Below are 26059 nucleotides of genomic sequence, written 5' to 3'. Positions count from 1 at the left end.
TGGGTTAGTATAAGGAACAGTATAGGGAAAAGGTACTTTCATTTATTTGTTAACATATTTAATATGTGCTGGTTTTTGTAGCGAGATTTAGTACATAGTGAGCACTTAAGAAGCAGAGCAGTCTGCTAGGTCCTGAACAGGAGCCAATCCAAATGGCCTGGTCTCTGCACTCATGTGCCTGACTCAGGATGGAGTCAACGCCAGGGGCTCAGACACCGCAATGCCAGACAGAAGGCGACTTGTGTAAGTGACAGGGGTGGGAGGGGGCCCCTTCAGCTGGTGTGAGGAGGGCCAGCTACGCGCTTAAGGAGGCACGTGTCCAGGCCGAAGGCAGCGGAGGTCCACGGCTGCCGAGGCCGGGCCTCAGGTGAGGCTGGAGGGAGGGTCCGGTGAGAGAGCAGGACGGGAGAGGAACACAGACAGGAGAGCCAACACAGGACTTGTCTGGTGACCCGTTGCAGAACGCGAAGATGAGGGAGAGGGCAAAACTCACTGGGCTCAGCTCGCAATAATAATAAACCATAACAAGGACCCTTTATGGAACCTTTCCTATATACCAGGCACTTCACTTTCCAGATATCAAGGCTAAGTGAATCCTCCTGCAGCCCCAGTTTACAGATCAGGACATTGAGGCCCTGGTCTCCTGGCTACTACATGTCTGAGCTGGGATAGAGCCTGGCAGGTCTGACCCAAGGCCGTGTCTTCTTCACTACATCACGTTGCTGAGTGACTGTGCATGTGGTGGTTTCTGAGCGACACTGCCCTGTGTTATGGCTGTTTGTTTACATGCCAGTCTCTTCAGCCTTTTATGAATTCTGCCCAGCGATTTGGTTTCTGCAGTGTTGCTGGGTCTCGGTGTCCCCCGTCCTGCAGTTTGCCTGGCAAACAACCTGAGCGTAGAGCAGCTGCCCCCGTGTTGAGTCAATGCTGATGTTCGCTTAACTGAGACTCCCCGGTGAGCATCAGCCCACACAGTGCGCTTCCTATCTTTTCCCAAGCAAGCCTGGGAGGCCTTGGGGTGCCCGGATTCCACACCCTGATTTCGCCTCGCGGTTCTCACATCCCATGAGCTGAGCGCTGGGTGTTGATGAGGCTGGAGCCCTGGCTGCCGGACCCTGGCAGAAGCTCTTTTCTCTCCGCTCTGAGTCCCAGGCTGCAACTGGTGTGAGGGCTTCCCTTTCTGTCTGCAGAGTGGACAGTACCCGCCAGGAACCCCTGGTCGACCCCCGCACAGGTGGGCCCTCTGAGGTGGCCGGGCCCTCACAGCTTGGGGGATGCATGTCTCCTCGTGCCTGGATGGCTTCTCTATCCTCAGGCAGCACCTGGCCTGCTGCGTCTCCTGGGTGCTGGGACAGAGCGCATCTGTACCACCGTCACTGCATGATCCATCTCCCCCTGAACGGGAGCTCCTTGAGGGTTGAACTGTTTCTAATTTAGCTGAAAACCACAGTCCCGGCACAGGATTTGGCACTTAGCGGCATTCCATACATATTTGCTGGCAAAACAAGACTGGAGTGTCCGGTGAGGTAAAGGGACATGCTTGCAGGCTGTTTGGATCTGGGCCACAAGAACTCTGGGGGGAATTCAGGCCCAGAGATGGAACTTTGCAAACACAAATATTGAGAGGATATCTGAACCACTGAAGAGAAAGCGGGTGAGAAAACAAGAGTCAGGACATCCCAGGATGATTCAGAGAGGGGAATGGACATGCAAACATTTCTGAACTTTTAGATTTGAAGGATTCCAAATAGAGGACAGCTGCAGGGCAAGGACAGGCTTTGTTTTCTAGAGAAGTTTAGTTAGTGCCGCACTAAACACATTTGCTGGAGACCTAGAAATACAAAATGAGTTTGAAGCCATATGAGTCAACACTGGGGTGAAGGGGAAGTAATATTTGAGCTCCCGTTTTACCCCTGATTTTTCCTGTGCCTCTTTTTTTTTCAAAATTTTTTTTTTCTTTTGGCCACACCACACAGCATGCAGATCTTAGTTCCCCAACCAGGGGTCGAACCCTTGCCCCCCGCAGTGGAAGCGCGGAGTCCTAACCACTGGACCGCCAGGGAAGTCCCTCCTGTGCCTCTTTATATCATCATCCTAATAACTCGGGGAGGTGATTTTGTTACTTTCATTTTAAAGACAAGCCAATTTAGTCTCAGAGAAATTGAACCATTACCCAGCATCATTGAATGTGAAGTCTGGTATGCCGGACTTCAAACGGCTCCGTGCTCCTCACTTTAAGCTCCCTTCAGCTGTCCGCCCATCCCTGGGAGCTGCTAAAGAAATCCAATCTCAGTTCAGCCCAGAAAAGAGACAGGACTTCAAAGTCCCTTGGTGGGGGGGACGGGTAGGGAGGGTGGGAGGTTGGCTCAAGAGGGAGGGGATATGGGGATATATGTATACATAAAGCTGATTCACTTTGTTATACAGCAGAAACTAACACAACATTGTCAAGCAATTCTACTCCAATAAAGATTAAAAAAAAAAGTCTCTTGGGGATATAACCTCCTCTGCTATTAGGTCAAATGCTTTCTTTTCATTATCAAAGCGATCTCGGCTTGTGAGTCTGTGTTTCCAGCCCCAGCGGACGGCTCTGTCGGCCCGCAGAAGGTTCGTCCCTATGTTTTCCTGGCTCCATGGGACTCTCATTTTGCATATCCTGCTTCTTATCTTCTGCTCTTTAACAAGTGACCTCTTTTTTTAATTTATTTATTTTGGGCTGCATTGGGTGTTCGTTGCTGCGCGCAGGCTTTCTCTAGTTGCGGCAAGCGGGGGCTACTCTTCATTGCGGTGCGCGGGCTTCTCATTGCGGTGGCTTCTCTTGTTGCGGAGCACGGGCTCTAGGCGCGCAGGCTTCAGTAGTTGTGGCACGTGGGCTCAGTAGTTGTGGCTCGCGGGCTCAGTAGCTGTGGCTCGCGGGCTCTAGAGCGCAGGCTCAGTAGTTGTGGCTTACGGGCTTAGTTGCTCCGTGGCATGTGGGATCTTACCGGACCAGGGCTCAAACCTGTGTCCCCTGCATTGGCAGGCGGATTCTTAACCACTGCGCCATCAGGAAGCCCACAAGTGGCCTCTTGACCTTTCTCCAATTCTCTTGCATCTTGAGGGTGAAGCTATCAAAAAAAAAAAAAAAAAGGACTCACTAATTTGAAGCCATATAAAAACCTCCTAGAGTAAAGCAAATGCCTTTTATGAATAATCATATTTAAAAAGGAATTAATTTTATGGGATAATAAGTGCTGACATGCTGGCCTGGGGATAACATGATAATCGTGCACACACGCCCTAACCAAGCGGCGCCATGGAGAGGGACGGCGACAGAAAGCCCGCGGTGTCCCAGTACTGCTCGCAGCGCATGTGACAAACAGAGCTTGTCGCTAACCAGGGAAGCTCACAGGAAGCGTGCTGTCCTGGGTTCTTAGTGGGGGTTCATCACTTCGACACTTTTGTTCCTGGACCTCTGGTGTCATCGCCAAGAAATCATTGCCAAATCCATTGTCGAGAAGCTTTTGACCTATGTTTTCTTCTAAGAGTTTTAGGTCTTACACTTAGGTCTTGATCCATCTTGAGTTAATTTTTAAAATTTATTTATTTTTAATTTATTTTATTTTATTATTTATTTTTGGCTGCGTTGGGTCTTCGTTGCTGCGTGCGGGCTTTCTCTAGTTGCAGAGAGTGATTGCTACTCTTCGTTGTGGTGCGCGGGCTTCTCATTGCCGTGACTTCTCTTGTTGTGGAGCACAGGCTCTAGGCATGTGGGCTTCAGTAGTTGTGGCATGCGGGCTCAGTAGTTGCGGCTCACTGGCTCTAGAGCACAGGCTCAGTAGTTGTGGCACGTGGGCTTAGTTGCTCTGCAGCATGTGGGATCTTCCCAGACCAGGGCTCGAACCCGTGTCCCCTGCATTGGCAGGCGGATTCTTAACCACTGAGCCACCAGGGAATACCCTTGAGTTAATTTTGACCATAAATGTGAGGGTTTATTTCTGGGCTCTCTCTAATTTTTCTTTTTTCACCTCTACTGATTGGAAAATACAGCATCCTATTTCTAATTCTTTAGTGGTTCTCAACCTTGAGTGTGCACCGAATGTCCAAGAAAACTTCCCAACAATACACTACCCATCAAATTGTGCACTCAATTTTTGGAATTTGTAGTCCTTCCACCCAGTCCGTGGATGCCCTTGGAATCTCGGTGGACCTCCAGTTAAGATCCTCTCCTTCAGAGGCTGGTTCTTTTATTGGGGGAAACGCTGGTATTAGGACGCAGGCTCTGCCCTCTTAGAATGCTACGATAACCTGAGCATGCAACTCCGTTCATTCATTGATTGATTTCAACCCATTCATTCAGTTTAGTCAGTAGATATTTCCTGAGCACTTAGCATGTGGCAAGCACCGTGTTAGGCACTGAGGATAAAATCCAGCCTCCACGGTGGGCACATATGTGGCGAGTAGCAGAGATGTGGACCCACAGGCAATGACAGCCCTCATGGTCAGCGCAACCTCAGGAGAGGGACAGGTTAATAAAGGCAGTCACAAACGCTTCCGCCCCAGGCCCTATCAAGTCCGAGGGGCAACTCCTCCTATTTTGGGGGTAGAAGCTGATGGTCCAGCTTCCAAGTTGTGTGCTTATTGCAGCCCTCGTTCTGGAGTGTGTGTGGCTCCTTCTCCATTTGATCTTAGTGTCATGGGGCCAGATAAATGAGGCACTCAAACAAGAGGGTCATGGAGGGAATTCCTTGGTGGTCCAGTGGTTAAGACTCCACGCTTCCACTGCAGGGGGTACAGGTTCAGTCCCTGGTGGGGGAACTAGGATCCCATGTGCCACAGGGCGTGGCCAAAAAAAAAATTTTTTTTTAAATTTTTTTAATGAAAAATATTTTTTTTAAAAAGGGGGTCATGGAGTTTCCCAGAGAAAGTGAGACCCCATTGATGAACATAGACCAAGGGACGTGGGGAGGGGGTAAATGTGTTCTGGGCAGTGAGAACAGTGTGTCAGAAGTCCTAACAGTGAAAGCCAGGTGAAAGCATTTGGGCTTTTTTTTTCCCTAAAAAAAGGATGTGAGCCCCTGAAGGATTTTAAGGAGGGGAGGGAAGAGGCAGGGCTGAAATCACAGACAGGTGTGACCAGTGCGGTTGCACAGGATGTGCACTTAGAAGGGTGAGGTTCAATGCTCTGTAGTTGCTATCTTGGAATCCTTAAGAATTTTATCTTTGACTTTGTGTTCTGTAAATAAAGGGACAACAGAGCGTGTCGGGGGGCTTGGAGCCTCTGCTCACGTGCGGTCCCACCTCTTCACCCCTCCCGGTCTCCCAGCATGAGTTCTTGCCCACTTGCTCCCTGTCTCTTGGTGGGCCCGCCCTGCCTGACTCCCCTTCCCCATCCCTGTCCCCCCATGGCTCGTGCCCTCCACCTGGGGAGATGAGGGCAGGAGGCCCCTCTTCCACCATCACCCTCCACCCCTGGTGGGGGCCTCGCTGCACACGTGTGAGACCTTGGGTGCAGGTTCGTAGCATCTCAGGGCAGACCGAGGCACTGGCACCCCTCCTCGGGCTGGCAGCCCCAGGGACACTCTGTGGGCAGCCCAGATGGGGCGTCTTGCCTGCCCTCGATCTGGGTACCAAGTACATCCCAGCGTGGACGTCGCAACCCATTGGGGGTCACCATGGGCCATGGGTTGGGACAGCAGAGTCTGTGGGAAGAGGAGATTAACTTCCCAGCCCCAGGCTGGGGCCCTGCATTGCCCTGGGCCCTGCAAGAGTTTTTAATTTCGTGGAGATGAAGCCAGCTGCGACGTCAGTGCTGTAGGCGCAGTGGGAATGAGCCAGGGAGCGGGAGAGGGGCCGGAACACCGGAGCCACAGGGGAGTGACCGCACTGCCAGGGAAGCGCCGGAGGGTAGGAGTGCCCGGTGCAATGACATGGCTGCTGAACGGCAGGGGATGCCGAGGAAGGAGTCAGGTGACCTGGCTTCCAACTAGAGCAACGAGGAGAGGAGGCTATAATTCACCCGCACGAGGAGGAAGCCAGGAAGAAGTGTGAGTGGGGGAAAGGGACGTGGTGGGAAAGGTGGGGATTCTGTTTTGGACACAAGGGTTTGGGTTGTGTATGCAGCTGCCTTTGGGGCGCGTGAATCAGAAGTGAGGTCCAAGTCGAAGCGTAGATTTAGGCATCGTCGGCGTACAGAGGATGATGAGGAATTCGTGGCGTGTGTTCCCAACAAGAGGATTTTTCCAGGTTGCAGTTTGACCAGAAGGCGAGGGATGATCTTCCCTCTTCTCAGGCGCAGGCAGCTCATCCCACACCCCTCCCCTTCCCTGGCCCGGAGGAAGAGGTAAATGCCTGAGGGTTTTCCTACCTCCCTCTTGCCACTTTCAGGCCACTGTCCTCTATCTTCCCCTTCATGGGGGCCATCCTCCACGTCCCCTGTGGTCACCTGTCAGCTCTCACATCTGTTGAGAGTTTCGGTTCTAAACTCACAGCGTGATCTCCACCTCCTGGGTTCTTGTAAATGATCCACTCAGCCCTCTGGCCTCGCAATACCTTGATTTTTCACAGCTCCGAAGCCCTTCGCAACGGTACTTTGGCCGCCACACCTGTGGGCGGCTCTCCATCACCCTAACTCAGGAGCTATGAGAGCTGAAGGGGGAGGGAGGGGCACGTGCTTTCAATCTGAGCGGGGGAGTGGGGGAAGGGTATCTGGGGGATGGGCTGGAAGGAGGCCCAGGGAGAGTGAGGGCTAGGCAGGAACTCGGGGATCCAGTCCTGAAGTCCAGACTTGATCCAGAAGGTTGTCGGAGCCACCTGGGTCACGTGGTCAGATCTGTGCTGTTAAAGGATTCCTGGGTTCTGTTTGGAAGTCAGGCAGCATCTTGGAAAGACTGAATGGAGGTGGGAGGTGGTGTGGAGAACGGGGGTGGGCGGTGGGGAATGGAGACCCTAGGGGAACGGAATCAACAGGCCCCAGTGACCGCCCGAGTACCTGATATGAGAAAGAGCTGGGCGTCCGCGGGGAAGGTGCCCAGTTTGGGTGGGGGGCTCTTCACCAAGCAAGGGCTGCAAGGATACCAGCTTCAGGTTATCAGTCTCTCCTCAATCCACTGCCAGTGGGGTCTCATCTCCACCAGCACACTCAGTGTGCTGTCATCAAGGCCCCCAGTAACTGCCAAAATGACAGCCCAACAGCAAGCCCAGGTCCTGATTTCACTTCTCGGGGGCACTGACTTTTACTGGCCACCCTGACCGAAACTGGACAGAAACACCACAGACTTATCCACCACATCCCAACCAAGCCATCGCCTGCCTCCTCAAACCCACCGTTGTCTTGTATTCCCTTTGGAGCAAGGTACCCACTTGGGAACCACAATCCAATCAGAACTCTGCGGGCCCCTCTCATTCACCTCCCTCACCTCACAGGTCATGAAATCCTGTAGATTCCATCTCCCAAACATGTTTTAAATCTGAGCCTCCTGGTTCAGGCCCTCATCACTTCTCACCAGGTTTCCGCCTTCCTTTCTCCTCTCCCTGCCCTCCTGTGCTTGTTCTCCACCCTGCCACCTGAATTATTTGTTTCAAATGAGAATCTGATTCTGTCCTGCCCTGGTTAGAATCTTTCAATGATTTTTTTTTTTATTTTATAGCTTTCAAGACAAAATTCAGATGCCTTAGCTCAGCACACATATCTCTTCCTGATTGGACTCTTTAATTAATTAATTTATTTAATATTTATTTTTGGCTGTGTTGGGTCTTCGTTTCTGCGCGAGGGCTTTCTCTAGTTGCGGCAAGCGGGGGCCACTCTTCATCGCGGTGCGCAGGCCTCTCGTTATAGCGGCCTCTCTTGTTGTGGAGCACAGGCTCCAGACGTGCAGGCTCAGTAGTTGTGGCTCACGGGCCTAGTTGCTCCGTGGCATGTGGGATCTTCCCAGACCAGGGCTCGAACCCGCGTCCCCTGCATTGGCAGGTGGATTCTCAACCACTGCGCCACCAGGGAAGCCCCTGATCGGACTCTTTAGCACCATCTCCTGACTCTTCCTCACACCTCAGCTACACAGAATCCTCTCCGTCCTCTGACCTCGTCACGCACTTCCCCGCCTCTGTGTCTGTTACGATCCTCCTGGCTTGGAAAGTGTTCCCACAGCTTTTCATCTAAATTCCATTTGACGCCTACTTGTCCATCCAAATTCAGCTCGAGTCTCAACGATCCAGAAGCCTTCTCTGAGTAAATGCCTCTCTTCCGGGCCCCTGTGTCACTGAGGTATCCCTCTGTCACAGAGCTTACCAACAGCTCGATCTAATAACTACTTACCTGTCTGCTTCTCTCTTAAGCTAGTTTTGTCCCCTCCGCATCAAATGTAGCATCTGGCATATAGTAGGTGATAAATAATCGGCTGTGTGGCAGGGTTGTTAACTCATGCCTGGCACCCTTCGATGTGTGGACAAAAACGTAATGACTTTGGTCTATAAATAACCTTATTTTCTCAGGCTGCCATCAAACGGTTATGGGGAAATTTTTAAGTGGATGCCTGATATGGGTTAAGGCTTTGTGCAACTGATCATTTAAATGATTTCCTTGGGTCATGTTTTTGCTTCTCTTGCTCAGTGTCTCAGATCACCTTCCCTTCCCCCAGCTTCTTTCCCCAAGATGGTGTTTGCTGTTTGGGGGAGGGATGTGTGGCTTATTTGTCCCATGGGACTGGGGGGAGGGGGTCCCCTGGATCCCTGGAGATACACACACCGTGGCATCCACTGGCCTGTGGTTAAAGTGCCTGTCTGGGAGCTATGGGATTAGACTCCAGGCTCTGTCTCCAGATTTGACCTGTGTAAGAGCTCTTTCCGTCCTTTCCGTGACTGTAGCATTAACCACCGGGGGGAGGGGGGGGAGGGGGGGATGCAGAAGGACTGATGTCTTGAGAGTAGCACTGGCCTCTTGCTTTGATGTCAGCTGAAGATACTTCTTAGCCTCCTGTGGCACATGGCAAGGTTGCAACATTTCTCTACAACTGACAAGGAGAAGGTCCTTCATGCCAGACAAGGAACTTTCCAGAGGCCTGGCTAGCTGCTTCTTCCTCTCTAGTTAGCAGGACACGCAGTCAGAGTGGATTCTTCCTGGGGAGTCCTGCTCTGGACCAGCTGTCATCGGTGGACAGGGCAGGCAAGGGTGGGATGAAAAATCCAAGGAAAGAGTTCCTGGTCTTAATATTTCTAATGCTCTTCAAATAGCTACTTCCCATTAATGATGTGGATTAGGCAGCTGATAATTCCCCTGTCTTTCTAATGTGAATCTTCCTAAAGGAGGGTAATTGAATAAATTAATTTAAAAAGTGAAAATAAAATAAAATAAAAAGCCCCTCGTCCACGCAGCTGTCGCTTGCCCCATTTACCCCTGGGCCTGAAGTCTGCTGCCTGGTGAATTCCTGACCCGCCCTTTTGCTACGGGCAGTGACCCTAGTGGTACCTCCAATGGACTCGATCTCCCCGTGTTTCCCATTGACTGCAGACACCTGAGTATCCCCCATAGGCAAGATCAGGGGTTGCAATTCCCAAAACTCAGTCACTGAGCCTTTTGCCAGTGCTTCCCACAATACTTTCTTACTCTCGGTCTCTCTTCTAAATATTCCAAACAGGAAATACTTTGTCGGGCCTTATCTTCTGTGCATTTGGATTATTAAGAGTGTACTGATGTTGACTGTGCCTTTTGAAAGCTGCTCTGCTTCCCCCAGAACTGTGATTCTGCTGCCCGTGATAGGATGCAGCGTCCCGGTAGGAAGTCAGCCCAGCGACAGTGCGTATGCTACTGTGCCCCCAGCGGTGTTTAATCTGTATAAGAAACGCCAAAAACTTCCTGTTCCCAGGGGAAAGGATTTCACCTAACCTTCCCAATAAAATCTAGTAAATAGAGGTGTGAGTCATTTCATTGACGGCCCTGAAGAAAGGGTCAATGAATAAAGACTCTTTGGTGAGTCATGCTGCTAGATGAGAACCATCTAAAAGCAGTTTCCACAGAGGTGATCTGGGAGATGCGTTGAACATTTCCTCTTCCTTTAGAACATGTGTCAGAGGAAGTTCACAGCTCTGATGTGCATGGCACTGTGGGTGAACACGTGTTCCCGGGCCCATTGTTTACACCTTCATCCTTATGGTTCCCTGTCTCGTGTGGGTCCCGGATCGCGTTGGAGCATCGTTTCATTCTTTGATTCTTTCTTGGCCCTGTAATGAGGCCCAGATTACCCCCTGCATCCCACCTCTGTGTGCCCGCCTCATCACACATGCATGACACATTAGGACTTGGTCATTAAAACCTGTTTTGGCACCAAAGAGAGGAAGACCCAGAAATAATGGGGAAGTTTTGAAAGACACACATGTATCTGAGGCTAGAGCTAATCTTGGAACAGGCCTTGGATCTGCATCCAGAGATTGTCTAGGTCATATCTAGAAGGATGAAAATGCTGGAGTTCGGAAGAAAGGAAGAGAGAGAGGAGGGGGTGGAGGCTGAGAGAGGGACATTGCTCAAGTAGGAGAAGGATGCACTAGGACAAGGAGAATGGAGCCAGAGCCTAGGAAAGAGCAGAAGTGCTGCAGAGCTGGGGGTGAGGAGTAAGGAGAAGGTGGCCAGGGCCTCTCCAAGCTGGGTCTCTCTCTGGGTGGGTGCAGGGCAGACAGACTGCATTTGCCCAGAGTCCCGCACTCAGAAGGGCCTGCACTTGGTTTAATGCTCTGCTGTCACCTCCTTGAAATTCTGAACCAGGGGCCTCTCATTTTTATTTTGCATCCCACAAACAACACAGCCAGTCCTGGGTGGGAACACTGAGGGTTTTGTCGGCACGAGGCAGAACAAACAGCTCTGATTCGCCAGGGACTGACCTCCTTCCTATCTGTCTGGTGAGCCAGGAAAGGGGAGCTCCTCAGCGGTTACCATTCAAGCAAGTTCAAGGGCAACATTCAATTAGCAAAAAGATGCTTGAGAAAGATGCCGCTTAAAGTTTTATGTCATATCAAGGGCCTTCTGGCAGTAAAGGACGACTATGCTGATGGTAGACTCTACCTTCAGTCTAGATTTGAATGGGTCATTGTTAAGAATTCCAGTAAGTACATCCTTTGCAGAAAAAATCCCCCAAAGAAATATTAACACGGTCTCTTTTAAGTGAAACTTACTAAATAAATAAAAAGCATATATTGGAGTATACTTTTATTTTTCTTTGCTTTTTGTTATTAAACTTTCGGCATTTAAAGCTAGGAATTTATTCTCTATTTACAACATTATGACCTTAAGAAAAGGAGATAATGGCTTGAATTGCAGCATGAGCAATTAAGGCATTTATTCAAGGTAATTTGAACTTTCAAAATACTTAGAAATAAATATAGAAAAACTCTAAAGACTCACTGATTTCCTTTACCTTCAACGTCTCACACATGCAAACGCGCACACACACACACATTCCCACCAACCTAAGCCAAACAGCCATGTTTGTTTCTTTTTTCTTCCCAAGCCCAGTCTAATTAGACAAAGGGCACAAATATTTTCACTATAGTATAGGTAAAAACCATTGATCTGTCTTGTTCATTTCTGTAACCCTAATGCCCAGCACAGCATTAAATCAATATTTGTGAGAATGAATGAATGAAAGGTATTTGGCTGAAAATGTAGATTTTCTATGGTTTCCATGCCTAATGGTGAAGGGGTTTCAAAGTATTAGTTAACGTTGTGCACTGTTGAAATCATGTTGATGCGCCTGTGGGTACACATAGGAGTGCCCTACACGTACACACAAAGAAGAGGAGCAACGTCAGAGGGAGAGATGGGCAGGGAGGACAGCGGGGAAAAATCAGAAAGAAGAAAATTTTCTCTTTGGTATTTTCAGCCTCACCTTTTTGCTTCATTTTTTTCTCCAATTCTCCTTCCCCTAAAGCCACATCTCTTTCTAGCCTCCCATTTCCCAGGGCCCATGCTTTCTTCTGCTTCTTTTCTTTTCTTTTTTTTTTAAAGTTATTTATTTATTTTTTGGCTGCGTTGGGTCTTAGTTGCTGCGTGCGGGCTTTCTCTAGTTGTGGTGAGTGGGGGCTACTCTTTGTTGAGGTGCGCAGGCTTCTCATTGCGGTGGCTTCTCTTGTTGCGGAGCACGGGCTCTAGGCACGTGGGCTTCAGCAGTTGTGGCTCGCGGGCTCTGGAGCACAGGCTCAGTAGTTGTGGCGCACGGGCTTAGTTGCTCCGCGGCATGTGGGATCTTCCCGGACCAGGGATCGAACCCATGTCCCCTGCATCGGCAGGTGGATTCTTAACCACTGCACCACCAGGGAAGTCCCTTCTGCTTCTTTTCTAGTGAAATCTAGAAACAGTAGAGTAGCGATAAACTCACTCATACTAAAGTGTGAGTGTTTGCTACCATTGTTTGAATGGGCTATCTGAATGAGTGTATTTATATTTTAATAGAGGATACAGGAATGGCGTACAACCCTGGCATTCCCAGAATTAAGGAATGCCATAGAGATGTATAGGGGAAGGAGGTGGGGGGAGAAGAGACATTTCAGGTAGAAAGGACCCTGCTTTAAAAACAAGAATCGTTCCTCTTTTGAATAAAATAACTGCTCAGTTGGGAGGGGGCATTCTCATAGGAACTGCCATACCTTTTCTTCCTTTTTACATGCCCCAAATGAACTCGGTGTACATTGGGAGAGACAGAGAAAGAGAGACAGAAAGAGACACAGAGAAAGGGCGGGGGCAAGCAATACAGGAATCTGAGGTGACTATCCAACTGAAAAATCACATCTGAACTTCACACCCTCAGCGATGGCTCTGTTCTCTTCTCAAAGGAGGACACGGGCCAGGTCTTCACATATCAAGGAATCAAGGCAGGGGGGGCCCTCATGGCGGTCTGACCACACAGTTGGACTCTCCCCCACCTTGGTCTGCTCTGACAGCCAGACCTACATTTTAAATCAGTCTTTGGCTTGCCTTTCATCCGCAAAGTATAAGGTGTCAAGACAAGTCATCCTCTTGGCTTTGAAGGAAATCGCCTCGCCCAGCTGGCAATCAACCAACCAAGCAGTATTTACTGAGCCTTTCCTACACCCAAGATCTCAGAGCAGTGTCAGGGAGGGACACGAAGAGAAAGAAAAGGAGCTAGCAACACAGCAGGGGAATTAAGACACAGGCATACAAAGGGTGACAAATCCAGAGGAACATAATCAGGGGGCTCTAGCCTCTGTCGAGGAAGAGGTCTCATCACCACCACTATCTTTAGAAAGCAGTAGAATTCATTGTGCCGGAGGTTATGCTGAAGAGCTAAAGTGAAAGGGTTCCAGATTTCCACTCATCCTATGGTCAGATTTTGCATATTACCTCAGGGAGTGTCACAAGGTTACTTTCAGATTACCCAAGCAAGTAAATCACTTTAATCCACAGTATAACATACATGCATATTTTGTATGTGTGTATTTACTTTCAAATTATCCAAGCAAGTAAATCACTTTAATACACAGTACAACACATATGCATACTTTGTGTGTGTGTGTGTGTGTGTGTGTCTGTGTGTGCACCCATGAGGAAATACCTCTTTACCCCCAGCAAGAGTATTTTTTTTGGCTGACATTGTCTCTTAAGACATTAAGAATCTTTACTTTGTAATTATTGAACTTTATACTCCATACATTCATCTACGTTTCTCTATACATATATGTATGTACATGTACAGGGCAGAGCAGTTATTAATCAAGGTAGCTATCATTATTATTATTTTAGATTTTCCTCCTTTCCCCAAGAGGGGAGCGACTCCCCGTAGGAATAGGTAATAGCTGTCTTGCAGTCGTTGCAGCGGCGTCCGTGTGGAGTTTAAATGCTATCCCTCTATTTTCTCCCTCTTTGTATTTCCATTTCTGTCCCTCTACCCTCCCTCTTCTCAGGTCCTGCACTTTTTTCCCCCATCTCATATGGTTCTCTTTTTTTGTTTGTTTCTGTTTATATCCTTTATCAGGGATGAGAACTGGAGGCTGAGAATATGTGCATGGAGGGTGGGGTGGGAGGGGATCTGGAGGGAAAGGAAGCTTTGGAAAGCTGAACCCTGACTCTGGCCTTGGGACCTGGCCGGGGGAACCCGGTGTCTGCTCCAACATTAGCCTTTGGGTACATTTAAGCTCATTTGACCTTCAGTTTTCTTAAGGTCATCAGTAGTCCCAGGGCTATCACCTGACCACTGAATGGGAGTTTCAGTTCACAAAACTCAGAGATGCAAAGCTGTATGTATAACTTAATTTTTTTAGACTGAATTTAATTCTGTTTCATGCACCCCTATTCTGTTGGTGGTAAAAACGTAATCACTTCAGAGTAAACTGAGTTGGGATTGCCTTTCTTTCTTTCTTCTTTCCTCCCTCCCTCCCTCCCTTCCTTTCTTTCTGGCTGCGTTGGCTCTTCGTTGCTGCACACGGGCTTTCTCTAGTTGCGGTGAGCGGGGGCTATTCTTCGTTGCGATGCGCGGGCTTCTCATTGCGGTGGCTTCTTTTGTTGCAGAGCACGGGCTCTAGGCACACAGGCTTCAGTAGCTGTGGCGCATTCAGTAGCTGTGGCGCACAGGCTTAGTTGCTCCGCGGCATGTGGGGTCTTCCCGGACCAGGGCTCAAACCCGTGTTCCCTGCATTGGCAGGCGGATTCTTAACCACTGCACCACCAGGGAAGTCCCAGGATTTTCTTGATTGATTCAGTTTTCCCTCCCTACCCATGTACCTGGGAATAGGTCTGAGTTCAAGGGTGCTAACATGCCACGCCTTCAAGGAATCAGACCCCTGGTTATCGTCATCTACTCACGCTGGCATCTGCCAAGATGCTCCCTCATCCACAAGGTCCCCGGTTGTTGTCATCTCCCAACGTTGGCATTGGCTGCGATAATCATGTTTCTTCTGGTCTCTGTTAGTGGGTCCACGTGGGTCATGCTTAGCCCTCATCTGCAGGTTTACTGATTCTCTCAGTTATCTCTTTGCCTCTCTCCAGGAAGGAGAGATGGCAAATATTTGGATGCAACACACTAGGGATAGAGGACACTTGGTGGGGCTGTCTTAAATCTTATCCATGCAGATTGGCCAGGCTGCTGTTTTTACCTTACTGCTGCTCTACCCTACCAGCATGAGAGAGCCTCACCACCAAACCCAGTATCCTTGATATGGAAGGACATCTGCATCTACAATCCCCTGACATACCTAGGGATTCTTTCATCCCCTGCCTCTCCCCTCCCTCTGATGTCTTCTCCCCTGCCCCCCCATATTTGGTCTGGATGATTCCTTTGGAGTGCAAAAACCCATTCTCATCTGATTATTCATTCTCCTAACTACGTCATTTATGGTACAAATGCTATATGCCCTAAGTCCTCCAAGACCTTGTTTTTTTGAGACTCAAAACCTTTTTCTTTTATCTCATCTCTGCTATGAGACTCAAGATCTATTTTGAAATCCAAAAGCTGAGCGTGGCTTTATTTGTTCTCTCTACATTTCTGCTCTAACCTCTCAACGCTGAGGACCATGAAAACAGAGCCTCTTACTATTGTCTGATTGGACTGCAGGGGGGTCACAGAAAATACCAGAGAGATAAAAACACAGACAAAGCCATTGAACAAGATGACGCCCTTCACACCATGGTGATGTTGAGAACTGCTTGCTGGATGAACGCACAGTGAATGCTAATCAAAAGGAAACATTTAAATTAATATATGAAAGGTCAGCAGTGCTTTGAAGCAACCTCTACCAAAAATTCTAATTTGACTGCTTTGTACTGAACGCAAGAGTTTCCACCTGTGTTTGCTCATTTAATCTCCTTAGATCTCTTTTTTAATCTAATATTTTTAGATGGGAAAACTGAGGCCCAAGGAAGTTAAGCAACCTGCCCGAAGGACCCTATGGTGTGGGGCAGAGTAATGACAGGGAGCAGGTGTGGTTTGGCACAGAGCAGTAGATAAGAGAAACAGTATGAGATAAGCATGTAGGTTCAAAGGCTCTCTCAAAGCCAGAAGAACTTACCTGCTTCAAATCTTTGCATTTCCACTTGCTCCACTCTTCTAAGAGTTGTATATTATTTCATTGCTTCATACACATCATTTTTATGCATGTTATCTAAAGCATTTTGAGAAATCTAATAAATTTTATCTAGTCGGGAAAGTTTAGTTTTATTTCAACTTTTTCTCTAGAGGATTTAATTCAACCAAAAAGGACTTTTTTCACTAGATTCATTTGGTTCAGGAAAAAAAAAAAAAAAAGCAAAATGTGGAAATGAGAAGATAGCTCAAACATATCTGCTAAATTGTGAGTACTGAAAATCATTTTTAAAAAAAGAGAGAGAGAGCAGGGACCCAGAAAATTTCCTGGTTTCCAATCCAGAACCCCTCCCATGACATCACACACCCAGAGGGGGCGGAAGAAAAGTTGGGTTGGAGTTGAAAGTTATTACACTGGGGTAATTCCCTTGGCTGGGCTGGCCGGCCTCATCAGAGCAGCAGTGTTGATAGAGTGATATTTTTGTATTTTGGCAGTAGGGCCACTTGCCTTTGTCTGGGTTCTGTGTGCCAGCTTTCCTATAGCAACTCCATTACATTCCCAGAGCTCCGTCTATAATCAAGCCATGTTTGAACTCCAAGTCACACCAAAATGAAGCCTTCTGGATGGGAAAGTATGAAGTTATAGAAGACGGAGCTGGACAGCCAGACGCCCAGGAGACAGTCTGGGGGCTGCGACCTCCTCCACGCGGGTCCCACCAACACCAATCAACCGTGTAGGCAAGTTCCTCGAGCTGCTTGGTCCAGAAGGAAATTCGAGATCAAATTCAGTCCTGAACTTAACTTCTCTATCGTGTACTAAAATAAGCTTCTTCTGTGACCTTCAGATTGACCCGGAATCCAGCCATCTTCTCGCAAGCTTGGCACAGTCCTGGAGGGTAGAGGGGGGAGATGGACAATCCAGAAGACTCTTTCTTGGTCAAAGCTGGGTCTGAGCCGGGGCACTGGGGAGATTCTTGGAGTTGCTCTAGCTCCACACTGGTGTAGCCCCAAGCACTTCTGTTGACCCCAGGTTAGCCCTACTCACCTTAAATTCCTGTTAAATTGTGTGCCTTCTGTCAGGGCAGACCTCAGAATAGAGTAGATCCACTGAGATGTTTGATGGAAATCTGCCAGCCCCAGGCAGAGCTGACTCCAAATGCATCCACATGAGACAGGTCGATCAGCGGGGAGCATGATTTAAGACAGCAGGATTGTGGCTTCTTGGCTAGGTTGGGGTGCCTCGCACGAGGAAGGGAAGGATGTGTTTGCCAGGAGGCTGAGTGATTTGATCAAGAAAGCGTTCAGCTGGAGCGGAAGAGGAAGAAATGCTCCGGAAAACTGGTGGAACCAGTTGCTGTGGAGATGAAGGAGGAAGCGTTCTCCCTTCCTAAGTCAGAGGAAGAATGAGCGCAGGAGGGGCCTCTGGTGACTCCCAGGGGGGCGGAAGCCAGAACCACGCCTGGGAGCCGTGGGGATGCTCTGTCAGTGCCCAGAGCAAGCGGAAGGGATTCCAGGCCATGAGACAGGACGGCCACCACAGCCTCATGGGTGTCGCTGGCGACTGTGGGAGAGTCTCGTGGCATGCTGGCAGGACCGCCTGCAGTTCAGTGACCCACGGGAGGGGCTGACCACAGAGCATGACAAGAGCCCCCATCATGGGCGCCCCAGAATGCACCTGGCCGCGGTGGAACTGTCATCCTCTTCCTGATCTCCTTATGTTCCTTATCTTGGGAATTGCACCTACGTACCCTCAGTCCCTAAGCCAGAAATCAGAGGTCTGCTTTTCCCCTGATTGCCATAGCTGATCAGTCACTATGATCCACGACATCTCTCTCCTCTCTCTCCTCTACATCCTCACAGCCATCTTCCTTCTTTCCAGACCTCATCATTTTTTGCCCGGCCACTGTCCCAGCTTCCCAGGAGGTCCTCTGGTCCCCAGTTCACCACACTCTTGTTGGAGAAATCTTACCGAAATGTAAAAGTGATCGTCATGTCCCTGCGGCTTAAAACCCTTCACGAGCTCCTCAGTGCCTTCAGGGTGAAATACACAAGGCCTTGGCATGGTGTTCAAGGCTTTTCACAATTCCATCCCTGCTTATCCCTCCAGGCTCACTTCTTCCCTCTCTGCCGCGGATGCTCTGCTCATTCTGAATGGTATGCCATGTCCTCTCCTGCCTCTGCATTTGCTCTCACCCCTGCCTGGCGTCTTTCCATCCCCCACCCCACTGCTCAAAGTCTAAAATGCCTGTGGTCCTTCAGGACTCCGTTCATGTGCCCCATCCCCCAGTCTGGGTTGGAAACCCCTCCTCCGGGCTCCCCAGCCTCCTGGTTTACCTTTGCAGGCACTTGTGCATTATACACAAGACTCTTGGCCTTTGGCAGCCCTTGTGGATGTGAGGATGTTGGTACAGATGCCCAGTCATGTGTTTTCAGCGCAGATCCCCCCAGTACAAACTAAGTTCTACTTGATGACCATTTTTCACAGGGAGACAAACCCTTAGTCACTCCCAGGTGCTGTTGCCAGTGCCCACGAGTCCAGCTGCGGCAGGAACTGGGCTTTGGGCCAGGCTCCTCTGTAGCCAAGTGGCCAACAGGGCTTCCAGGATGGCAGTGAATTAGTCAGACTTCCCCATGGTCATCAGCAGCCTCAGAACAATGCAAACCATCTGCCCCCCAGGAGGAGAGCCTGGCCTGGGAAACTCACTGCTTGGCCAACCAGGTTTCTTCTTCCAAATCACCAATCATCTGGTAAACCATCACAAGCCACTCCTTCCCAGGAGTGAGTTGGGGGACAGAGAGAAGTCAGATGGGCTCCTCCTTCATTTCCTTCCTGGAAAGTAGAGTGGGAAGGCCCACTCTTCTGGGGAAACAGGAGGAGTAGGAATAAATGTGTCCTCAACACACCTAAGTTCCAAGGGCCTAGATTTTACCCTCCTTAATATCTGTATCCCTGGGGTTCATCATGGTGCCTAGCACATTGTAGTTCCTTAATAAGTGTTTGCTGAATAATATAATACATGAACAGATAGCTACTTGTGCGGTAAAGAGGTTAAGAATGTGGGGCTCTGAAATCTGATTGCCTGGGTTCAAAATCAGGCTCTGTCACTTACTGTGTGACCCAGAGCAAACTGCTTCACCTGCTGTGATTATTTCTTTATCTGAAAAATGAACATAATAACAGTACCTATTTTTTAAGGTTGTGAGAACTAAACAATTTCATGTATGTAAACCAATTAGACAAGGGCTTGGCATATAGTAAATGCTCATTTTGGTGTCAGTTTCTTGGAAGGGGTGTTGCAGATAGGATGCAAGTTGGTCCCAAAGCCAGGCAGTCCAAGAAGAACTCTTCTTAGTAAAAGGGAGAAAGAAATATGATGAAATATACATGTATGCAGGTATATAGGTATGTGTGTAAATACATATGGAATCAGATTTTTAATACTCTGAGACTATGTCCTTTCTGCTATTTTGATATGAAAATGTCCTGTATTTCATGAAATGATCATGATAGTCAGTGGTAACTGTTGTTTTCACAATCTTGACAAACGAAAATCTATATGGCTCCTCCAAGTGCGTTTTGAAATGTTCCCGGTCTGTGAGTACAAAAGCCTGGGGAATACTTGGTTGCTGGCCGGAGCAGGGAGGGGGTCTCTCACTCATGATGCTGCAGAGTTGATGACAGTGGTTTCCAACCTAGCTGCACAATTAGCATCATCTGGGGAGTTTTGTTTTGTTTTTTTTTAAAAAAGCACATACTGTTCCCTGGGTCTGGCCCCCAGGGGTTCTAATGCAATAGGTCTGGATGCCAGGACTTCAAAAGTTGGCCAAGGAGAGCCAGGTGAGTGAGCTGGGACCACGAGCCAGACAACAGCCAGTTATTTCCTTTTGTTGTTCTCTAATCAAATACATGCTCCTTTTTCTTTATTATTCCCAGAGTGGAAAATGGACCAAATAAAAACAAACAGGAGTGGGAAATGGCAGAGAGTGCAAAGAAAAAGTCGCAAAACATCTACCTTATAACTGATTAGCATTTTGAAACCATATCTCATCAACCACCTTCTCTCTTTATACCACCTAGGTTTAGGAATCCCTTGATTCCAAATGATGTTTGATAAAGTCTCATTCTCTGCCTTCTTATTTCATTGGTAAACAACTTTTCATAAAAACAATAAAACAATACAAAAAGCACATCTCTCAAAATATTGCCAGAGTCTGGCGTTCCTCTTCATGCCATGATTATGACATCATCCAATACATTTGGTCACCCAGAAATGTCCTTCCTCTCGGCTTTTAAAAATGCCTTGTATATTAAGATACATTTCTAATTATATTTCAGATAAGAACCAGATGTTTTGAACATTTTTCTTTGAAATCTCTTCCTGAATCTTGTTTAACAGCTCTGAGGAGGGGGTGGCATTTTGTCTCACCCTTCCCTTACTCTTTCTGTATATTTCCCAAAGATTTTAACATACTCAAATATTTTTTCCTGGGCATTTGTGAATTTGCCTGTAACAGAAAAGTGTTGACATCAATTGACCTTTCACAAGGCTCAACTGTGAGGATGAAGAAAAGGAGGCGTTAATTTCACAGGGCGTGGCATCACCAGGATTCGCTGTAACATTCTCAGAGTCAGAAAATAGCTCTGTGGCTGATCCCACCGCCCCTCTTTGTGGAACCTTGGTTTTCACCTTTCTTGTAAATGTCACAGGCCTGCTTCCTTTTAACGCTGGCTCTAACTCAGGCCATATCTTGCCTCAAGCATGAACACGGCGCCTGTCACAGGGAAGTGCAACATAATACGGGACCGATTAGCCTCAGCTTAGAATACAAATTTCTTTCTTTCCTGGGATCTTGCCAAATCCCTACTGGCTGGAGATCACATGTTGGTCTAGATCAAGTTCCCACACCATGAATTATATTGAGCCTGAGATTCTTACCTGCCAGGGCGGCCATGGCTGGGGTCTGAGTGTGAAGGGTGTCCAGCTAAGGAGAGAAGAATAGATACAGAGGCTTCCGGCGTTTTCAAAAGTCAAGCCTGCTGCTGTGCTTCTCAACCCCAAGCAAGGTTGCTGAAAGGAAGATAAGATCAGGCAAAGGGATGGAAACCCCGTGGCCCTGGCCATGCTTGTCAGTTACTCCATCCAGAGGCGGTTGTCCCGGAGGTGGGTCTGGGGAAGAGGTTTACTGTGGTCTTTTCCTTTACTCACAGTAGCTGCCTGCAGAGGAAGGGTTCCGGAGGTTCAGTATTCTCTGCTCCCCTGGCTGGTGTACAGAGCGGGGGAGCTGGTCAAGTCTGGCGGTATTTTTCTCAGGGGATGTGCTGGTACCAAGTGCAGTATGGCCCCCAGGGTATTTTCCATCTTCGTCTTCTGCCTGGATCCCTCTTCCCCCACGTGTTGCCGTGACTGGGAAGTGCTGTACCTTCCAGGCTTTCCTCCGCTTCTGGAGAAGCCACAGTCAACCCTTGAGACGCAGGTCAAACGCCAGCTCTTCAGGGCAGCTCCCCAGCCCCACTCAGCTGGTTGCTCCGCACCATTTACGCACGTCTCTCTTTGCACCTCATCCGTTGTAATGCAGTTTTGGTTCATGGCTGTGAACTCACTAGGTTGTGGACTCCTCAAGGGTGAGGACAGTACATTTTCTTTGTGTCCCCTGGCCTAGCACAGGGACCAGCTCCTGGAAGAAGTGACGTATTTTCTCGGGGAGGGAGAACCCACGGAGTCCTGGTGAGTCTGCCCCGCACTGAGCTGCCACCCTGCGTGGTGGGAGATGAGACACACGCGACCGCCCATTCTCATCTGCTTGGCCCTTTAAAGATGCGAGCGTTTTTCTTGAGTATGATTCTACGTCCTGGACCCCAAACACAAGGCAACTACTTCTTCTGGTGTCAACAGAAGACACAGTGATCCCTTCCAATGCCGAAGGCAGGACTGGCTGTTAGGCTAAGAGAGGAGAGAACACTAATTTATGGGCAACTTAAAAGATTTTCTAGTGTAGTCCTGACTATTTATGAGTTTGGCCTGACATGTTCATTTGGGAACCCAATCCCACTATAAATAGTGATTGAATAAAAGCCTCCTTCCCTTTTTAGATTTGATGAACTGGGAAGGCAGGAGTGGGGGACAGACCCGAAAACTTTACTGCCTTCTTTCTCTAGGGGAAAACAACAGAAGTAACAATAACGATACTCTAAATACATGAAAATTGTTTATTTAAAACATAGACCCCTGCCCAGGATGGTACTTTACCAGATGTGGCAGGGTGGGATGCTGATGAAAACAGTCAGAACACATCCTTGCTACGTACCTCCCAGCAGCAGGGGCCTTCCATCCTTTTTTTTTTTTTTTTTTTTTAAACCGATCCTGCCTCAGGTTTATTTATACTAATAGCACTGGAGGAGACCAGCCCCCTCAGCAGCCCAGGGATCAAACCAGTCCTTCCATGCTCACAGTGGCAGAAAAGACCTGTGCTCTGAGCCTTTGTAGGGCACTGGACACCTTTGGGAGCTGGGGCTGGAGCTGGAACAGGAGTCGGAGCTGGAGCTGGAACAGGAGCCGGAGCTGGAGCTGCAGTCAGTCGGGTCTTGGTTTGAGCCTTGGTCTTGCACTTTGCCAGCAGAGCCTGAGCCCCGACGCAGGCACAAGCGTGCTTCCTGAGCCTGGGGTGGGCAAGGTAGGTAAGTTGATTGAGCTTGTGGTTGATGCCCTTTGGGATCTTGGGCTTGGCCTCCTTGGGCTTTACAAGGGCCTGACAGCCTCAGCGCCTGCCCTCATGGCCTTGGCGTTGTTGGCCTGCATCATCCTCAGGCCCGTCTTGCTGTGTTTCTCGGCAAAGCGTGTGTTCCTCAGGAACTCGGCGCCCAGCCCCTTAAGAGGTTCACATCTTCGTGGTTGGGGTTTCTCGATGCTGCTTCTGGGCCATTTCCAGGATGGGCTGTGCATGCTGTGGTTCTTGGACTTGGCCGTGTCTGCACTGAGGTCCAGAGTGCCTGGGACCAAAGAGAAAGAGGGAGGCCACCAGGAGGTCCTCAACCCTAAAGCAAATTTTGTTCCGTGAGCTCGTGAGTTAGTATAACCGAGGGCACTTGGTGCCCTTCAGATCTGCTTCCATTAGCAGCAGTTTACAACCTCCCGAAGATGCTAAGGGATTGTACCAGGATGTTTCCCCCCAAAAAAGGACTTTACCAAACTATCTCTACCCCCCAAATTGTTTCCTTGGACTCAATTTCCTTTTCTTCATTCGTTCTTCCATTCAACCAATGGTTACCGAACACCTGATACGTATATACCTCGCTTAACCCTGCGTGCGCAGGTGTAAACAAGTCTCACACGGTTCCTGAACTCATGGAGTTTACCGTGTGCAGGGGAGATGGACCTTAATTACAACAATTACACTAGAGAATGAGGAGGGTGCTGTTAGGAAGACGGGGTGTTCTACAAGGATCACATGAAGCCCCCTTTCCCCCACTGAGTTTCTTTTATACAGTGGACAAAATGATATGCCCCTTGCAGAGTGCGTGGGTTTTTTGTTTTGTTTTTTGTAATGCTTACTAAGTGTAAAATATCTAACAAGATATTTTAATATCTAACAAGTGCCAATCAATTTTACTATTATGTAACAGCCAGTTTTTAAAATCCTTTTATCTATTCGCAAATTAGAAAGGCTAAATTGAGAAAACAGTGTAAACATTTGTAATGTGTAGCTGTGCTGGCCGCCAGTAAGTTAATGCACTGAATCAGAAAATAGGCCCAGTAACTGCTTTTCTCCTCCACTTTATTAAGTAGCTACCAACCAGCAGGTGGAAAAGTATCTGACAGGACCCTTGATTCTCTCTGCCTGTGCTGAAGGTGTGGTGATGTTCCGCCACGAATAAATGTGGCGGGGGCTTGGGCGGGTGGGAATCGTCCTCCGTGACCACAACGAAGGCCACCCCTCCAGTCTGGCCGCCTCTCGTGATGCTGTGCTGCCTGGTCACGTCCAGAAGGAAGGCGCTGCCCCCAGGTCTGGACGGTGCCGCGGTGCTAGGTCCGCCGTGTTAAGATGCTCGTATGATTTAACGCCACACGTCCTTCGGGACAGCGCAGTGGGGTTGCTGGTTTCACTTCCTGGCTTTGGCTTTCATATCATGTAAAGATCGACTGCTCATTCCCACCCGACTCCCAACCCAATTCCGTGATCGCTGCAGACTCTAATGGGGGGACTTGGTTCTCTCTTCATGACCAGGAAGATGCATTTTCCAGTCGACTTTTCTGAGGCTGTGGCTCTAGCCTGTGAACTTCACAGGTGCTTCTCAGTTTTATCGCTCAAGAGGGCTGGAGGTGGGTATTTCCCTTCCCCAGGTTGGTTAGGCTGTGATCGCAGCCCAGCAGGCGAGGCTCTTGTTACCTACTTTCCCCTGAGGGCAGGCCTTGTTAAAAAGAACAGAGGGCTCGGTGAATTTCAACAGGATTCCTTTCCCCCTCCTCCTGCCAGAAGCAGTGGGGGGGACTTTTCTCTGATATTCACCAGGAGAACCGGGTAGAGCTCTGGGGGCTAAAACTCCCCAATGCGTGGCGCCCCCGGATGACTGCGTGTCCCAGGAGTTTTCATCCCTCAGACTGGTCTTCACCGAGGCGCCGGCAGCTCGTACATTACAGCTCAGGTTTTCCACCCCAGCGCGGGTTCCCAAGGAAGTGTCTGCCGGGGGGTTTCTGCCCGGGTAAGTTGTGATTCTCTGTGTCTGCCTGTGTGTCTTTCCAATTTGGGGAGTATAGCGGTTTGCCTGTATTCTCACTTCTCTTTCAGATTTAAGCAGAGCAGTTGATTTTTCGGTGTGTTCGGTTTTTTACTTGTTAGGATGGAGTAGCGTCTTCTAAGCCTTACATGCTGGGCGGGAAACCAAATGTCTCCAGTGGATTTTTCTCCTGCCTATTGTAGCCAAAATCCGGGCTCTGTACCCTGGTACCGAATTGACTCTGAGACAGAGTTTTGGGTGAAGTAGAAAAGAATAGCTTTATTGCTTTGCCAGGCAAAGGGGGCCACAATGGGCTAATGCCTTCAAAACTGTGTGTCCCAACTGGGAGGGATTAGTGAGGAGTTTTATAGTAATGGTTCAAAGAGGGCGTGATCAGCTCCTGGACATTCTGAGTGGTCGGTGGTGACCTTAGTGGGAGTCTGCATCGCCATCCTTCAGGTTCCGACCCGTCTGGGGTCACGTGCTTGTGGGCAGTAGACAGTTAACTTCTTTCACCTGGAGGGGGTTTCAGTATCTGCAAAATAACTCAAAGATATTGTTCTGTGTATCACTTGAGGGGGAAGAGGGACCCTGCCCCAAGGCTGCACTATTGTCTCTTGACTGCTCCTCGAATCCCCTCCCTTCTCTGATTAGCAACTGTTTGAACCTACCCTCAGGGAGGCTGAATGAAGCCTATTTCCTGCAAATAAGAAAATGGGGGACACAAAAAGACTTTTGTGCCCAGGAGCCCCACACAGTTCTACTCTGTTTCACTGTCCACAAAGTGCTCTGAATAGACACGAGAATTTGAATAACTGAAACTTGGTAGTGCACTTCAGATAGTCTTCGTGATCTTCATGGTTCAGAAGAACTTTCTAGAAAAAGTTAATTGCAGATTTGAGAAGGGACTAAGTCCTGCAGGGTTTTGGCAGAGATGAGGTCTCAGATCATGGGGGTGGGAAGCCTCACTCCTGGTTGAGCCTTACACTGACTCATATCTTAATTCCAGCTTGGTGTGCCAAGGATGCCACATTACCAGTCTCCCAGTTTGAGGAGCTAGGATTTTCCCTTCTACCCCTCTAGGCCACCAAACCCCAAATTCAAGTTCTCATGGGTTGCATTTGTCCTCGGGGCAAAAGCAGCTGTAAGATTCACTGAATTCTCCAGGCTCCTCTTTCCTACAGATTTCAACCTAGTAAATTCCTTACTATTGTATCTGAGCTTTTAAGAAGGTTTCTTAAAAATGTACTTTATCCAGCAGTTTTAGTTGTTTTCCGTGGGAGGACTCTTTCAAGTAACCTGTCCCACCCTGTTCCCGGAAATGAAGGATACCTTGTTTGATTTTCAT

The 26059-nt window shown here is 48.8% G+C and overlaps 1 pseudogene; it reads right to left on the bottom strand.

Moving 5' to 3' along the window:
- Window positions 1-272: 272 nt before the first annotated feature.
- Window positions 273-26059, bottom strand: LOC132352718 (large ribosomal subunit protein eL29-like; annotated as a pseudogene).

Source organism: Balaenoptera ricei, chromosome 18 (genome assembly GCF_028023285.1).
Source record: "Balaenoptera ricei isolate mBalRic1 chromosome 18, mBalRic1.hap2, whole genome shotgun sequence".
Taxonomy (NCBI): domain Eukaryota; kingdom Metazoa; phylum Chordata; class Mammalia; order Artiodactyla; family Balaenopteridae; genus Balaenoptera; species Balaenoptera ricei.
Note: the sequence above shows the minus strand (reverse complement) of the source record. Positions and strands in the feature narration are given on the sequence as shown.